At 49.0% G+C, this 17,767-nt stretch overlaps 1 pseudogene; it reads left to right on the top strand.

Annotated features, from left to right (window-relative positions):
* The first annotated feature begins 3,269 nt into the window (after positions 1-3,269).
* LOC130314982 (arylacetamide deacetylase-like 4) lies at positions 3,270-4,117 on the top strand (annotated as a pseudogene).
* Positions 4,118-17,767: the final 13,650 nt, after the last annotated feature.

Raw genomic sequence — 17,767 nt, forward strand, 5'->3', positions numbered from 1 at the left:
ACCCGGAGCGAACACGCTCCGGGGACTGATTACAAACGGGGTGCCGGGTGCAAGATCCCGGGGGTCCCCAGTGGCGGGACTCCCGCGATCAGGCATCTTATCCGCTATCCTTTGGATAGGGGATAAGATGTCTAAGCACCGGAGTACCCCTTTAATGCACTGGTCATAGTTCCCTATACCATTAAAGAAGGGAGGGCTCAATATTCGCGAATATGCGCAAAAAATAGCGAATATGACAAATATTCATCCATATATTCGCAAAATATTGCAAATTCGAATATGGCCTATGCCACTCACTATTGGTGAGCTGGTGAAATGGTAATGGCCACCACAGCCCATTCACGTAGACCCCGCACTACTACAGGACTGCGCAAAATGTATAGGCGGCTGCAAAGTAAGACGCGAATATTAGTGTTAATAGTTTATTTATATATATATATATATATATATACTAGCTGAGTCCCCGGCGCTGATAATGATAGGATGATGATAATACACGGCTTTTATAGGGGAAAGGGCATTTCTTTTTTTTTTTTTACACTTTATACTTTTATTGAAGAACCTTTCATTATGTTATTTTTTTTACAGGTTATACTATGAATACACAGCACAGGATGACCTGATGAGCTGCGCACAGTACAGCCTCTGGCTGGATCTCACAGGCTTCCAGATCATCTGACCTCCTGCTGCCATAGCAACCAACAGCGGCCTGCAATCGTATCGCAGTGCCGCTGTTGGTGAACAGGGTGAGCCCGCTGTCAACACCATAGATGCCTTGATCAGGATTGATCATGGCATCTATGGGGTTAATGCTACTGGGACCAGCACAATTGCGGCCCCAGCAGCTGCGGCTGGTCCATGGCTGTGATTGACAGCCGGGTCAAGCCGGCGATCTCCTGAGGTGCCCGCGGCAGAGCAGGAGATCACAAGGACGTATGCATACGTCCCAGTGCGCGAACATGTCAGGTGCTACGAAGTATGCATACATCCCATAACAGGAAGGGGTTAAAGGGGTACTCCACCCCTAGACATCTTATCCCCTATCCAAAGGCTAGGGGATAAGGTGTCTGATCGCAGGAGTCCCGCAGGAGACTCATGACGTCACGGCCATACACTTGCATTGAGGGGGGGTCTTCCATAATCTTGCATTGAGGGGGTGTGGCCATGATGTCATGACTCCGCCCCGCATCACCAGTCATCAGACATGAAGCGAAGTTTGCTCCGTGCACCCGATGTCTGGGGTGCTGCAGCCGAGATTGCGGGGGTCCCCTTTGGATAGGGGATAAAATGTCTAGGGGTGTAAGCTTAACCAGTTATATCAAACAGATAATAATCACCATTCTCATATGTAGGTTACAGCACAACCATTAACTAACACAGAAACAGCAGGAGGAGGAGGCTCAAAACTGGACGAGGAACAGCCAAACTCTTCTAAAAAGCAAATGCAAAAATTACAAACTTACTAAATACAGCCTATTCTCAGAATTGCTCCAATTTCTGCCTCCAGATCTTTGCTCATTTTCATTGGTTACTGCTTGTTGCCTAGGGTTAGGGTCTAACAATCTAATAGCCACACTTGCCCCGCCCCCTTCAGTTTCGAGGCATGCATGCGCTGAGGAGCTTGTAGCTGCTTTGCCTGTGTCTTGATCCCATAATGTTATCTGTACAGGCGAATCAACAGATAAGAGCGGAGACCTTGGAGAAAGGACACTTCATCAGCAGACGTCTTATAGGAAGGATTTATCAGGGCTGTAAAAATGTGTTTACTCGAATGGCGAGATAAGAGTGGAGACCTTCAAACAGCCAAACCTCAGATACATGTAATGAACTGGGAGAACCATGGAACAGCGGCCACCAAACTGCTCACGTGTCCTTGTCAGGAGTGGGGGCTTCTCACGTGGCCCTTTACATACTGATTATGTATCGGCATTGGGACTATGCTCGACAAGCCTAATCTGACCCTCCCACATTTTAAGCAGCACTGACATCATTGGAGCGGGTGACCAGCTGGAGACCCCTTTAATAAGCCATAAATGGTGTTTTTTATGAAAATAGATATCTTTTAACTCTCATTTTTGAAAAAAAAAACAAAAGCTGCCACCAAGTTAAGATAAATTCTCCTATCTGCATTGTATTTCTAAGGTAACAGACGCCCCAGCTGCAAATAGTGTCCTTCATCTAGGACCTGCCCCATATCTGACCCATTGAGGGTATTAGCTCTATGAACCTCCTCGGGGGTAACTATGGACTTCATTTTAAGTCATTTCCTAATTTCTTACATTTTCTCTGAGGGAATTGGGTAGAGGTAGGAAGTAATTGTGGTGCCTTGGGGGGGGGGGGGTGTATGGCAGCTGGTGTGTTGCTGTGAGGTATATCACGGTTATTATTAACTCTTGTCAGTCGTGACGCCAGGGTGAAGGTTAATACTGTGATGCTTGGCCTATCACCACCCTTCCCAAAAGCGATAGGGAGATGTAGAATAAATGCAATGTCCACAACCAGAACTTTGCTGAAAACTTTCGGAAACTTTACTGAAGATTTTCTGTAACATGGGATAACAGGAACAGTCCATATAACAGAGTCTATGTACAGCGCAGTAAGATTAGTAGGATTTTGTAAGCATAGATCCATTGGATTTAGGGGCATGTTTAGGTCCAGAGGTCTCGCTAGCATAAGCGGGGAAGTTGTAAGAACTTACTGTTTCGTTTCAGGCCGAGGCCGGCAGGCTGTGGCCTAGTAACAGTCGTTGTAAGTTGCAGAGGTCTTTCCTCATGAAGTGTCAGCAACCCAAGAGAGAAGAGATGCTGCTTGCTTTGCAGCTCAGGAACAAGAGAGCGTCTATTGGCTGCAGCTCCCTTATATGGGTAGGGGCTGGCCGTTTTAGGATTGGTCCAGACCATCTGTCAATCAGCTTTACAAAGTTTTATGGGTAATCACCTGACCCATGAACCTCCAAAGGTCCTTTTACCTACCATAGAGTACTAACCCAAATCACGTGACCTAAGGTCCTGCGATGCTATGAAGGTAAGCATACATATAATATACAGCATTTTCAGATAATTTACTAGAATATTAACTATTTGAGGGGTGACTAGGGGATGACTAAAGAAGCGGACCCCCACAGTTACTAGGAACTCTGACTTTGGGGACCCCTAACCAAGGTACAATGCAATATGCAATACGGTAGCGGGACACCACATAATATATACGTGGACTCCTTATTATCCATCTATTAACACTTGTTTTATACTTTTGTCCATTGACAATTTTTCATCCTTAATATTAGGCACCGCCTGGCCCCAGAACACAGATGCCCCGCCGCATTGGATGACTGTCTTAGCGCCACAATTCTCTTTCTGAAGACGGCAGGAGAACATGGAGTGGATCCTTCCTCTGTTATAATATGTGGGAACAGTGCGGGGGGGGGGGGGGGGGCAATCTCATGGCTGGGGTCTGTCAAGTCCTTGTGGGTAGATAAGATATTCCGAAGCCTCTTGCCCAAGTGATGATATACCCACTGGTCTAGATGGCTGACTTCAATCTACCCTCATGTCAACAAAACAAGATGGTCCCCTTAGTACCCTTCTTACTAATATATTTAGGCAGTGATCCCACCTCCCCATATAAGACAGAAATTAAGGGAATGGTTGGGTTCTGAGGAGTTTACGACCAAAGGCTACAAACCACACGTCATGGCGCCCTTAAAGACGTTTACCAGAGAGTTAAGAAAGCTCTTGACCTTCCATGTTCTCCATTGTTCTCGGATGATGCTGTGATCCGGCAGCTACCAAAGGCCTAAGTACTAACATGTGGGTTTGATGTCCTCCGTGATGATGGGATACTCTACAAGAAACGGCTGGAGGACAATGAAGTCCCTGTCACATAGTTTCATGTTCAAGATGGCTTCCATGGAATTGTCAGCTTCTTTGATGAGCCTGAGGTGGTGTCTGGGAAGCTGGTGATGGATAATGTCATTGCTTATATTAAAGGCCGCTGAGAACCTGTGTGTCCTGTATTAACAGATCTTAGCTTTATATTAGGAGGTGTGTTACAAAATTTTAGTATTTGCTAAAGCTGTGGGCAGAGAAGGGGTTAAGGTCCTTATCCTTGGAGGGCTAGGGCAGTAAAAGTGTTAAAATCAGTAGCCCTGGTGGTCTACAGCAGTGAAGAGGTTAAAAGATCGATCCCTGGTGGAGAACAATGAAAGGATTATTGCTACTTACCTTTGTCCAGGTTACTCACCCCACCATCATTGCCCAACTGCAACTTCCTGTCCTCTTCCCAGTAACTTCCTGTCCTCTTCCTCAATTACTTCCTGTCCTCTCCTCAGTAACTTCCTGCTGCCTTACCTGTAACTTCCTGTCCTCTCCTCAGTAACTTCCTGCTGCCTTACCTGTAACTTCCTGTCCTCTTCCTCAGTAACTTCCTGTCCTCTTCCTCAGTAATTTCCTGTCCTCTCCTCAGTAACTTCCTGTCCTCTTCCCCAGTAACTTCCTGTCCTCTTCCTCAGTAACTTCCTGTCCTCTTCCCCAGTAACTTCCTGTCCTCTCCTCTGTAACTTCCTGTCCTCTTCCCCAGTAACTTCCTGTCCTCTTCCCCAGTAACTTCCTGTCCTCTCCTCAGTAACTTCATGTCCTCTTCCTCAGTAACTTCCTGTCCTCTCCTCAGTAACTTCCTGTCCTCTTCCCCAGTAACTTCCTGTCCTCTTCCTCAGTAACTTCCTGTCCTCTTCCCCAGTAACTTCCTGTCCTCTCCTCTGTAACTTCCTGTCCTCTTCCCCAGTAACTTCCTGTCCTCTTCCCCAGTAACTTCCTGTCCTCTTCCCCAGTAACTTCCTGTCCTCTTCCTCAGTAACTTCCTGTCCTCTTCCCCAGTAACTTCCTGTCCTCTTCCTCAGTAACTTCCTGTCCTCTCCTCAGTAACTTCATGTCCTCCTCCCCAGTAACTTCCTGTCCTCTCCCCAGTAACTTCCTGTCCTCTTCCTCTGTAACTTCCTGTCCTCTTCCTCTGTAACTTCCTGTCCTCTTCCCCAGTAACTTCCTGTCCTCTCCCCCAGTAACTTCCTGTCCTCTCCCCCAGTAACTTCCTGTCCTCTTCCTCTGTAACTTCCTGTCCTCTTCCCCAGTAACTTCCTGTCCTCTCCTCTGTAACTTCCGGTCCTCTTCCCCAGTAACTTCCTGTCCTCTTCCCCAGTAACTTCCTGTCCTCTTCCTCTGTAACTTCATGTCCTCTTCCCCAGTAACTTCCTGTCCTCTTTCTCTGTAACTTCCTGTCCTCTTCCCCAGTAACTTCCTGTCCTCTTCCCCAGTAACTTACTGTCCTCTTCCCCAGTAACTTACTGTCCTCTTCCCCAGTAACTTACTGTCCTCTTCCCCAGTAACTTACTGTCCTCTTCCCCAGTAACTTCCTGTCCTCTTCCCCAGTAACTTCCTGTCCTCCTCCCCAGTAACTTCCTGTCCTCTCCTCTGTAACTTCATGTCCTCCTCCTCTGTAACTTCATGTCCTCCTCCCCAGTAACTTCCTGTCCTCTCCTCTGTAACTTCCTGTCCTCTTCCCCAGTAACTTCCTGTCCTCTTCCCGAGTAACTTCCTGTCCTCTTCCCCAGTAACTTCCTGTCCTCTCCTCTGTAACTTCCTGTCCTCTTCCCCAGTAACTTCCTGTCCTCCTCCCCAGTAACTTCCTGTCCTCTGTAACTTCATGTCCTCCTCCCCAGTAACTTCCTGTCCTCTTCCCCAGTAACTTCCTGTCCTCTTCCCCAGTAACTTCCTGTCCTCCTCCCCAGTAACTTCCTGTCCTCTGTAACTTCATGTCCTCCTCCCCAGTAACTTCCTGTCCTCCTCCCCAGTAACTTCCTGTCCTCCTCCCCAGTAACTTCCTGTCCTCTGTAACTTCCTGTCCTCTCCCCCAGTAACTTCATGTCCTCCTCCCCAGTAACTTCCTGTCCTCTCCTCTGTAACTTCCTGTCCTCTTCCCCAGTAACTTCCTGTCCTCTTCCCCAGTAACTTCCTGTCCTCTTCCCCAGTAACTTCATGTCCTCTCCCCAGTAACTTCCTGTCCTCTCCTCTGTAACTTCCTGTCCTCTCCTCTGTAACTTCCTGTCCTCTCCTCTGTAACTTCCTGTCCTCTTTCTCTGTAACCTCCTGTCCTCTTCCCCTGTAACCTCCTGTCCTCTTCCCCTGTAACCTCCTGTCCTCTTCCCCTGTAACCTCCTGTCCTCTCCCCCTGTAACTTCCTGTCCTCTTCCCCTGTAACTTCCTGTCCTCTTCCCCTGTAACTTCCTGTCCTCTTCCCCTGTAACTTCCTGTCCTCTTCCCCAGTAACTTCATGTCCTCCTCCCCAGTAACTTCCTGTCCTCTCCTCTGTAACTTCCTGTCCTCTTCCCCAGTAACTTCCTGTCCTCTTCCCCAGTAACTTCCTGTCCTCTTCCCCAGTAACTTCCTGTCCTCTGTAACTTCATGTCCTCCTCCCCAGTAACCTCCTGTCCTCTTCCCCTGTAACCTCCTGTCCTCTTCCCCTGCAACCTCCTGTCCTCTCCTCTGTAACTTCCTGTCCTCTTCCCCAGTAACTTCCTGTCCTCTCCCCCTGTAACTTCCTGTCCTCTTCCCCTGTAACTTCCTGTCCTCTTCCCCAGTAACTTCCTGTCCTCTTCCCCAGTAACTTCCTGTCCTCTTCCCCAGTAACTTCCTGTCCTCTGTAACTTCATGTCCTCCTCCCCTGTAACTTCCTGTCCTCTTCCCCAGTAACGTCATGTCCTCTCCCCAGTAACTTCCTGTCCTCTCCTCTGTAACTTCCTGTCCTCTCCTCTGTAACTTCCTGTCCTCTCCTCTGTAACTTCCTGTCTTCTCCTCTGTAACTTCCTGTCCTCTTTCTCTGTAACTTCCTGTCCTCTTCCCCTGTAACCTCCTGTCCTCTTCCCCTGTAACCTCCTGTCCTCTTCCCCTGTAACTTCCTGTCCTCTCCCCCTGTAACTTCCTGTCCTCTTCCCCTGTAACTTCCGGTCCTCTCCTCTGTAACTTCCTGTCTTCTCCTCTGTAACTTCCTGTCCTCTTTCTCTGTAACTTCCTGTCCTCTTCCCCTGTAACCTCCTGTCCTCTTCCCCTGTAACCTCCTGTCCTCTTCCCCTGTAACTTCCTGTCCTCTCCCCCTGTAACCTCCTGTCCTCTTCCCCTGTAACCTCCTGTCCTCTTCCCCTGTAACTTCCTGTCCTCTCCCCCTGTAACTTCCTGTCCTCTTCCCCTGTAACTTCCTGTCCTCTCCCCCTGTAACTTCCTGTCCTCTTCCCCTGTAACCTCCTGTCCTCTTCCCCAGTAACTTCCTGTCCTCTTCCCCAGTAACTTCCTGTCCTCTTCCCCAGTAACTTCCTGTCCTCTCCTCTGTAACTTCCTGTCCTCTTCCCCAGTAACTTCCTGTCCTCTCCTCTGTAACTTCCTGTCCTCTTTCTCTGTAACTTCCTGTCCTCTTCCCCTGTAACCTCCTGTCCTCTTCCCCTGTAACCTCCTGTCCTCTTCCCCTGTAACTTCCTGTCCTCTCCCCCTGTAACTTCCTGTCCTCTCCCCCAGTAACTTCCTGTCCTCTCCCCCAGTAACTTCCTGTCCTCTTCCTCTGTAACTTCCTGTCCTCTTCCCCAGTAACTTCCTGTCCTCTCCTCTGTAACTTCCGGTCCTCTTCCCCAGTAACTTCCTGTCCTCTTCCCCAGTAACTTCCTGTCCTCTTCCTCTGTAACTTCATGTCCTCTTCCCCAGTAACTTCCTGTCCTCTTTCTCTGTAACTTCCTGTCCTCTTCCCCAGTAACTTCCTGTCCTCTTCCCCAGTAACTTACTGTCCTCTTCCCCAGTAACTTCCTGTCCTCTTCCCCAGTAACTTACTGTCCTCTTCCCCAGTAACTTACTGTCCTCTTCCCCAGTAACTTCCTGTCCTCTTCCCCAGTAACTTCCTGTCCTCCTCCCCAGTAACTTCCTGTCCTCTCCTCTGTAACTTCATGTCCTCCTCCTCTGTAACTTCATGTCCTCCTCCCCAGTAACTTCCTGTCCTCTCCTCTGTAACTTCCTGTCCTCTTCCCCAGTAACTTCCTGTCCTCTTCCCGAGTAACTTCCTGTCCTCTTCCCCAGTAACTTCCTGTCCTCTCCTCTGTAACTTCCTGTCCTCTTCCCCAGTAACTTCCTGTCCTCCTCCCCAGTAACTTCCTGTCCTCTGTAACTTCATGTCCTCCTCCCCAGTAACTTCCTGTCCTCTTCCCCAGTAACTTCCTGTCCTCTTCCCCAGTAACTTCCTGTCCTCCTCCCCAGTAACTTCCTGTCCTCTGTAACTTCATGTCCTCCTCCCCAGTAACTTCCTGTCCTCTTCCCCAGTAACTTCCTGTCCTCCTCCCCAGTAACTTCCTGTCCTCCTCCCCAGTAACTTCCTGTCCTCTGTAACTTCCTGTCCTCTCCCCCAGTAACTTCATGTCCTCCTCCCCAGTAACTTCCTGTCCTCTCCTCTGTAACTTCCTGTCCTCTTCCCCAGTAACTTCCTGTCCTCTTCCCCAGTAACTTCCTGTCCTCTTCCCCAGTAACTTCATGTCCTCTCCCCAGTAACTTCCTGTCCTCTCCTCTGTAACTTCCTGTCCTCTCCTCTGTAACTTCCTGTCCTCTCCTCTGTAACTTCCTGTCCTCTTTCTCTGTAACCTCCTGTCCTCTTCCCCTGTAACCTCCTGTCCTCTTCCCCTGTAACCTCCTGTCCTCTTCCCCTGTAACCTCCTGTCCTCTCCCCCTGTAACTTCCTGTCCTCTTCCCCTGTAACTTCCTGTCCTCTTCCCCTGTAACTTCCTGTCCTCTTCCCCTGTAACTTCCTGTCCTCTTCCCCAGTAACTTCATGTCCTCCTCCCCAGTAACTTCCTGTCCTCTCCTCTGTAACTTCCTGTCCTCTTCCCCAGTAACTTCCTGTCCTCTTCCCCAGTAACTTCCTGTCCTCTTCCCCAGTAACTTCCTGTCCTCTGTAACTTCATGTCCTCTCCCCAGTAACCTCCTGTCCTCTTCCCCTGTAACCTCCTGTCCTCTTCCCCTGCAACCTCCTGTCCTCTCCTCTGTAACTTCCTGTCCTCTTCCCCAGTAACTTCCTGTCCTCTCCCCCTGTAACTTCCTGTCCTCTTCCCCTGTAACTTCCTGTCCTCTTCCCCAGTAACTTCCTGTCCTCTTCCCCAGTAACTTCCTGTCCTCTTCCCCAGTAACTTCCTGTCCTCTGTAACTTCATGTCCTCCTCCCCTGTAACTTCCTGTCCTCTTCCCCAGTAACATCATGTCCTCTCCCCAGTAACTTCCTGTCCTCTCCTCTGTAACTTCCTGTCCTCTCCTCTGTAACTTCCTGTCCTCTCCTCTGTAACTTCCTGTCTTCTCCTCTGTAACTTCCTGTCCTCTTTCTCTGTAACTTCCTGTCCTCTTCCCCTGTAACCTCCTGTCCTCTTCCCCTGTAACCTCCTGTCCTCTTCCCCTGTAACTTCCTGTCCTCTCCCCCTGTAACTTCCTGTCCTCTTCCCCTGTAACTTCCTGTCCTCTCCTCTGTAACTTCCTGTCTTCTCCTCTGTAACTTCCTGTCCTCTTTCTCTGTAACTTCCTGTCCTCTTCCCCTGTAACCTCCTGTCCTCTTCCCCTGTAACCTCCTGTCCTCTTCCCCTGTAACTTCCTGTCCTCTCCCCCTGTAACCTCCTGTCCTCTTCCCCTGTAACCTCCTGTCCTCTTCCCCTGTAACTTCCTGTCCTCTCCCCCTGTAACTTCCTGTCCTCTTCCCCTGTAACTTCCTGTCCTCTCCCCCTGTAACTTCCTGTCCTCTTCCCCTGTAACCTCCTGTCCTCTTCCCCAGTAACTTCCTGTCCTCTTCCCCAGTAACTTCCTGTCCTCTTCCCCAGTAACTTCCTGTCCTCTCCTCTGTAACTTCCTGTCCTCTTCCCCAGTAACTTCCTGTCCTCTCCTCTGTAACTTCCTGTCCTCTTTCTCTGTAACTTCCTGTCCTCTTCCCCTGTAACCTCCTGTCCTCTTCCCCTGTAACCTCCTGTCCTCTTCCCCTGTAACTTCCTGTCCTCTCCCCCTGTAACTTCCTGTCCTCTTCCCCTGTAACTTCCTGTCCTCTCCCCCTGTAACTTCCTGTCCTCTTCCCCTGTAACTTCCTGTCCTCTCCTCTGTAACCTTCTGTCTTCTCCTCTGTAACTTCCTGTCCTCTTTCTCTGTAACTTCCTGTCCTCTTCCCCTGTAACCTCCTGTCCTCTTCCCCTGTAACCTCCTGTCCTCTTCCCCTGTAACCTCCTGTCCTCTTCCCCTGTAACTTCCTGTCCTCTTCCCCTGTAACTTCCTGTCCTCTTCCCCTGTAACTTCCTGTCCTCTTCCCCAGTAACTTCCTGTCCTCTTCCCCAGTAACTTCCTGTCCTCCTCCCCAGTAACTTCCTGTCCTCTCCTCTGTAACTTCCTGTCCTCTCCCCCTGTAACTTCCTGTCCTCTCCCCCTGTAACTTCCTGTCCTCTTCCCCTGTAACTTCCTGTCCTCTCCTCTGTAACTTCCTGTCCTCTCCTCTGTAACTTCCTGTCTTCTCCTCTGTAACTTCCTGTCCTCTTTCTCTGTAACTTCCTGTCCTCTTCCCCTGTAACCTCCTGTCCTCTTCCCCTGTAACCTCCTGTCCTCTTCCCCTGTAACCTCCTGTCCTCTTCCCCTGTAACCTCCTGTCCTCTTCCCCTGTAACTTCCTGTCCTCTTCCCCTGTAACTTCCTGTCCTCTTCCCCAGTAACTTCCTGTCCTCTTCCCCAGTAACTTCCTGTCCTCTTCCCCAGTAACTTCCTGTCCTCCTCCCCAGTAACTTCCTGTCCTCTCCTCTGTAACTTCCTGTCCTTATCAGGTAGAATGATTCCATAACGCTCTGCCTGATCCTTGAAGCGTTTGGCCTCATTGCGAGGAGCGTTATCGATAAGACCCTTTACATTATGGCCATGAATCAGCGATGAACAGACAACTTCTCATTGGTCGGCTGGTGGTTTTGTTGTACCGGCTTTAACATCAGCTTTGATGGCCACACATCTTCCTGTGTAATAGTTGGTGAATGATGGTTAAAGGGCCCCATGAACAACCCAGTGCACCTCTGTGTGCTCCTCCTGGCACAATAGTTGACGTAATATGTTCAGCTGTATGTGTGTGTGTAGTAAATCATGTAGTAAATCGTATACCTATTCAAACCAGAGAATTTAATTCATATCCTACTAATTCTAATACATTACATGGACAATAGCAATGGATGGGAGGTGTACCCCAATGTCAGGGACAGCTCAATACAAATCCCCAGAATACAATGGGGAACCAAACTGGAGATATATTATCCTCCTCTATGCCCTATTCATCTGCCTTACAGATATTACCACTGGCACAATAACCGGTGGTTACTACAGCGGCACAAATTATGTCAACTGGCCAGGCATCTCCTCCCATCCAGTCTCTTTTTTAGGGGACGCGTACAATTACATGACAGGGAGAAGTGGGCTTACCCCCTCCAAGAAATGAAGGACAGCGATGAAGAAGGTCATCAGATATGCAATATGTCATCATATCACAAAGGCACAAGAAAAACTGTTGAGGGAAGGGCTGTCCTATACTTCTACACCAAGATAATGGTTCAAAGACATCCATCTATATGCACGGAAGCTTGCCTTGTCCATAAACAACTTGTAAATAATCCCAACCTGACATGAAGACGTGACGAGCAAACAATCAGCCATCTCTTCCCTCCTTTCTCTGATCTGAAACCCCAATCTAGAGTCACCCCAGATTTTGCCCAGTTTGACAACATAAATATATTTGTGCAGATGGTGAGTGCACAGCTGGACCAATTGCGGCCCAGAAGAGGGCCAAAGAACCTCACATATGAAGAAAATTGTGCTTTGATAGAATTACAAGACAAATAAAAAACATTATCTTTAAAGGGGTAGTCCAGTGGTGAAAAGCTTATCCCCTATCCTAAGGATAGGGGATAAGTTTGAGATCGCGGGGGGTCTGACTGCTGGGGCCCCCTGCGATCTCTCTGTACGGGGGCCAGGCTCTCCGGCCAGATAGTGGGTGTCGACCTCCGCACGAATCGGCGGCCGACACGCCCCCTCAATACATCTCTATGGCAGAGCCGGAGATTACCGAAGGCAGCGCTTCGGCTCTGCCATAGAGTTGTATTGAGGTGGCTTGTCGGCCACCACTTTGTGCGGAGGTCGACACGCCCCCTTCCCGCGGGCTGTCGGGGCTCCGTACAGGAGATCGCAGGGGACCCCAGCGGTCGGACCCCTGCGATCTCAAACTTATCCCCTATCCTTAGGATAGGGGATAAGTTGTTCCAGTGGCGTTGCGACCCGGGTGCGGGGAGTGCGGCCCGCACCGGGTGACACCAACCTAATGGGGTGACACCAAGATGCTCCGCAGCACCTACACCCCCTCCCCAGCTACACTGACACCCCCCTATGTGCCCGACCGGCCTCCCATCCGTCAGCACACACCCCCTGTGCTGTGTGTGCGGTGCGCCCGTCCGTTAGCAACCCCCCCCTTTCAGTGCGCCCGTCCGTCATCACGCCCCCCCCCCCCCCCCCTCACCTTCACCAGTACTGTGCCCGGCCTCCGCTCCCACGTCTGCGCCGGCCTGACGTCACACCGCATGGCCGCGCAGGGGGACGTCAGTTACGTCACTCGCATTGCGCTCGGTGAGAAGGATCGCTGCGCTGGATGGGTGAGTGTGTGTGTCTGTCTCTATCTATGTTTGTGTGTGTGACTCTGTGTGTGTGTGTGTGACTGTGTGTGTTTGTGTGACTCTGAGTGTGTGTGTGACTCTGTGTATTTGTGTGACTCTGTGTGTGACTGTGTGTTTGTGTGACTCTGTGTGTGTGACTCTGTGTGTGACTGTGTGTGTGTGACTGTGTGACTCTGTGTGTCTGTCTGTGAGTGTGTGTCTCTCTGACTGTGTGTGTTTGTGTGTGTGTCTCTCTGTGTTGTATGTGTTTTTTGTGTGTGTGTGTGTGTGTGTGTGTGTGGGGAGACTTTGACGCATTGTGGGGAACCTGCGGCCTAATGTGGGGAGTCTATGCTACCTAATGTGGGGAGTCTATGCTACCTAATGTGGGGAGTCTATGCTACCTAATGTGGGCAGTCTATGCTACCTAATGTGCGGAGTATATGCTACCTAATGTGGGGAGTCTATGCTAGCTAATGTGGGGAATCTGTGCTACCGAATGTGGGGAATCTGTGCTACCTAATATGGGGAAATTGCTACCTAATGTGGGGTAACTGGTACCTACCTAATGTGGGGAAACTGGTACCAAATGTGGGGAATCTATGCTGCCTAATGTGGGGAAAAGATGCTACCTAATGTGGGGAAACTGCTACCTACCTAATGTGGGGGAACCGCTGCCTACCTAATGCTCCCCCCCCTGGCAGTAGCACCCTCATCATCCGCCAGCAACTACCCCCTCCCCCCCAGCAGCACCTCCATCAGCAGATCCTGATGGTGGATGATGGTGGTGCTCCTGCCAGGAGGATGATCCTGCCGATGGATGATGGGGGTGATACTGCCAGGGGGGATGGCCAGTAGCACCCTCATCATCCTTCAGCAACACCCCCCCCCCAGAATTAGCACCCCGATCATCCACTAGCAACACCACCAATACCCCCCTCCCGTGGTAATAGCATCAGCTAACGGATGTTGAGGGGTGTTACTGCGGTTGTGGTATTATATTCAGAGGGTGCACTGTATGGCAACGTTATATTCAGAGGGCGCAGTTTGTGGTAGTGTTATATTCAGAGGGCACAGTGGGTGGTAGTATTATATTCAGAGGGCGCAGTTTGTGGTAGTATTATTAGAGATGAGCGAACTTACAGTAAATTCGATTTGTCACGAACTTGTCAGCTCAGCAGTTGATGACTTATCCTACGTAAATTAGTTCAGCCTTCAGGTGCTCCGGTGGGCTGGAAAAGGTGGATACATTCATAGGAAAGATTCTCCTAGGACTGTATCCACCTTTTCCAGCCCACGGGAGCACCTGAAAGCTGAACTAATTTATGCAGGAAAAGTCATCAACTGCCGAGCCGAGAAGTTTGTGACGAGTTGAATTTACTGTAGTTTGCTCATCTCTAAGTATTATATTCAGAGGGCGCAGTGGGTGGTAGTAATATATTCAGAGTGTACAGTATGTGTTGGTATTATATTCAGAGGGTACAGTATGTGATAGTATTATATTCAGGGGTACAGTATGTGATAGTATTATATTCAGGGGTACAGTATGTGGCAGATTTATATTCAGAGTGTACAGTATGTGTTGGTATTATATTCAGAGGGTACAGTATGTGATAGTATTATATTCAGGGGTACAGTATGTGATAGTATTATATTCAGGGGTACAGTATGTGGCAGATTTATATTCAGAGGGTACAGTATGTGATGGTATTATATTCAGAATGTACAGTGTGTGGTAGTATTATATTCAGAGGGCACAGTATGTGGTAGTATTATATTCAGAGGGCGCAGTTTGTGGTAGTATTATATTCAGTGGGTACAGTGTGTGGCGGTATTATATTCAGGGGTACAGTATGTGGCAGATTTATATTCAGAGTGTACAGTGTGTGGTAGTATTATATTCAGTGGGTATGGTGTATGGAAGGTTTATAATCAAAGAGTGTAGTGTATAGTAGTATTATATTTAGAGGATACAGTGTTTGGCAGTATTATAATAATACTTGTTTTCATATAGAGGATGAGAATGCGCTGACATAGTGAGGAGACGTCTGGGCGTCACATTCTACAGACAGAAGTTTTAGCTGGACCAGGCGGTATATACCATCTGAATTAGATAAGGGAAGACTATAGAGAAGACGTCACCTGTAGTCACTGATATCATTGTGTATTCTCCTCACTATAGAGAAGACGTCACCTGTAGTCACTGATATCATTGTGTATTCTCCTCACTATAGAGAAGACGTCACCTGTAGTCACTGATATCATTGTGTATTCTCCTCACTATAGAGAAGACGTCACCTGTAATCACTGATATCATTGTGTATTCTCCTCACTATAGAGAAGACGTCACCTGTAGTCACTGATATCATTGTGTATTCTCCTCACTATAGAGAAGACGTCACCTGTAGTCACTGATATCATTGTGTATTCTCCTCACTATAGAGAAGACGTCACCTGTAATCACTGATATCATTGTGTATTCTCCTCTCTATAGAGAAGACGTCACCTGTAGTCACTAATATCATTGTGTATTGTCCTCTCTATAGAGAAGACGTCACCTGTAGTCACTGATATCATTGTACATTCTCCTCACTATGTCCTATCAGAGCTGTAGTCACTTGTCAGTTCTACAGTTATGGTCAGTGAAACTACAACTCCCAGCATAACCTCACCACTGCATAAAGGGGTACTCTACTGGAAAACATTTTTTTTAATCAACTGGTGCTACAAAGTTAAACAGATTTGTAAATTACTTCTATTTAAAAATCTTAATCCTTCCAGTACTTATTAGCTGCTGTATAAGTGATTCACAGGAAGTTATTTTCTTTTTTAATTTATTTTCTGTCTGACCACAGTGCTCTGTGCTGACACCTCTGTCCATGTCAAGAACTGTCCATAGTAGGAGTAAATCCCCATAGCAAACCTATCCTGCTCTGGACAGTTCCTGACATGGACAGAGGTGTCAGCAAATAGCACTGTGGTCAGATTGGAAAGAACTACGCAACTTCCTGTGGAGCATACACCAGCTTATAAGTACTGTAAGTATTAAGATTTTAAAAAGAAGTAATTTAAAAATCTGTTTAACTTTCTGGCACCAGTTGATATAAAAGTAAATGTTTTCCAGTGGAGTACCCCTTTAAGTAATTCTGGGAGCTGTATATTTAAATGGTGAAAACTTCTTTAACACTTTCCCATTCTGTGGCAACTGGTATATCTGATTATTATACTGGAATTTCTCACAATGCGCTACAACAGTGGTGTCTGTCACAACAGGTTAAAAACTTACTGGGGGGAGGGGGGGAGGTATGGGGGTGACACCATTTTCTACTGCACCGGGTGACACCAACCCTAGCAACGCCACTGAGTTGTTCACCACTGGGTTCACCACTGGACTACTCCCTTAAGCCCTCCGATAAGGGGGCAATATTGTCATAATGGACTAGGTCGACTATGTTGATATGGTTCAGAGGTTGCTTGGAGATAAAACCACATACACTGGAAGGTAATCCCACCGAGGCTTGTCTGACGGAGCTAAAAGTGATACTGTCAGAGGCTACGACTAGAGAACTCATTACAAGATTCAGAAGAAGACGACTCCTATTCCTGGTCGACCTATCATCTGTGGGAACGATGATCGAACCGAAGGGATAAGTCTCTCGCCCTTTGTATGTACCTTGCCCTCATACATCATAGATACCGGTGACGCTGTCTCCAGACTACAAGACGTTTCCTTCCCACCCTCCACATACATTGCTAGCCTAGATGTTGTGGCATTATATACCAACATAAAACATGACTTAGGTCTGAGGGCGGTTGAACACTTTTTATGCACAAAAGGGAGACAATTCACTGAGAAAATCACTTTATTTTGACACTTCTTAAAGGGGTATTCCTCCCCTAGACATCTTATCCCCTATGCAAAGAATCCCACCACTGGGGACCCCCGCAATATAGCATGCGGCACCCACCTGTTACTGCTCCAGAAGCGCTGGAGGGTCTGGCTCCCGACCACAAGGACGGAAGATCGTGACGCCCCCATGTGACGTCATGCCCCGCCCCCTCTTTTTACTTATATCTTTTTTGGGGATTTCGGGAAGTACCGCTCACCCGACCCTTACAGAAACTGTAAGATGTCAGTGAGTAGTAAAGTCATTTCAGGACTGATTGATAGTACGGGATCTCGGAATCGGTCCAGATCAGGGATCTTGGAGGTCGTCAGATCCTTCTACTCGCAGCTCTTGGGAAGGAAGGATCTAGATCGGGACAAGATGTCGGCTTTCCTGGCTGAAACCATTCCTGAGCCAGGGGTAGACCCCTCTCTTGGCGTTTTGGCAGAAGAAATCAGGGAAGAGGATGTGAAACTGGCGATCGAGGGGCTTGCCCCTAAAAAGTCGCCAGGTCCGGAAGGCTTAACATCCGAGTGGTACTGGACCTTTAACCCCTTAAGGACACATGACGTTCTCATATGTCTTCATTTCAGAGTCCTTAAGGACACATGACGTATGAGAACGTCATGAGCTTTCCCGGCCCCCCGCAGCCATCTGGAGGGGAGCCGGTGCCCGATGCCTGCTGAAATCGTTCATCAGGCATCGGGGCATATCGCCCAGGGGGGTCATGATGACAATTCAGCCCAGCGATCTGCGGCGGATTCCGGGTCAATCGGATCTCCAGCGACCCGGTGACCCGGAATTACTGGCTGATCGGCCCCGAACAGCCAGAGCCTGCAGGGGTGAGGTGGCACTGGTGCCACCTCACGATCGCCCTGATTAGTCGGCCGGTTTACCGGCCGACCAATCAGGGCACCTGCTGCGGGTGTCACTCCCGCAACCCACTCCGCCCCTCTTCCGGAGGACGTGAGCGGGTGCGGGAAGTTGACCCCGGCAGCTGGGGACCCCGATCTCCGGCATCAATGTTGGGATCGGGGGCCCAGGAGCGACGGCGACGAGGGACTGACCTGTGTGCTGAAGCAGCAGTTGGAGCTGAGTGACAGCCTCCTGCTGTTGCTTAGCAACAGCTCCCAGCATGCAAAAAGGGCATGCTGGGAGCTGTAG

The sequence above is a fragment of the Hyla sarda genome, unplaced genomic scaffold (genome assembly GCF_029499605.1).
Source record: "Hyla sarda isolate aHylSar1 unplaced genomic scaffold, aHylSar1.hap1 scaffold_1852, whole genome shotgun sequence".
Lineage (NCBI taxonomy): Eukaryota > Metazoa > Chordata > Amphibia > Anura > Hylidae > Hyla > Hyla sarda.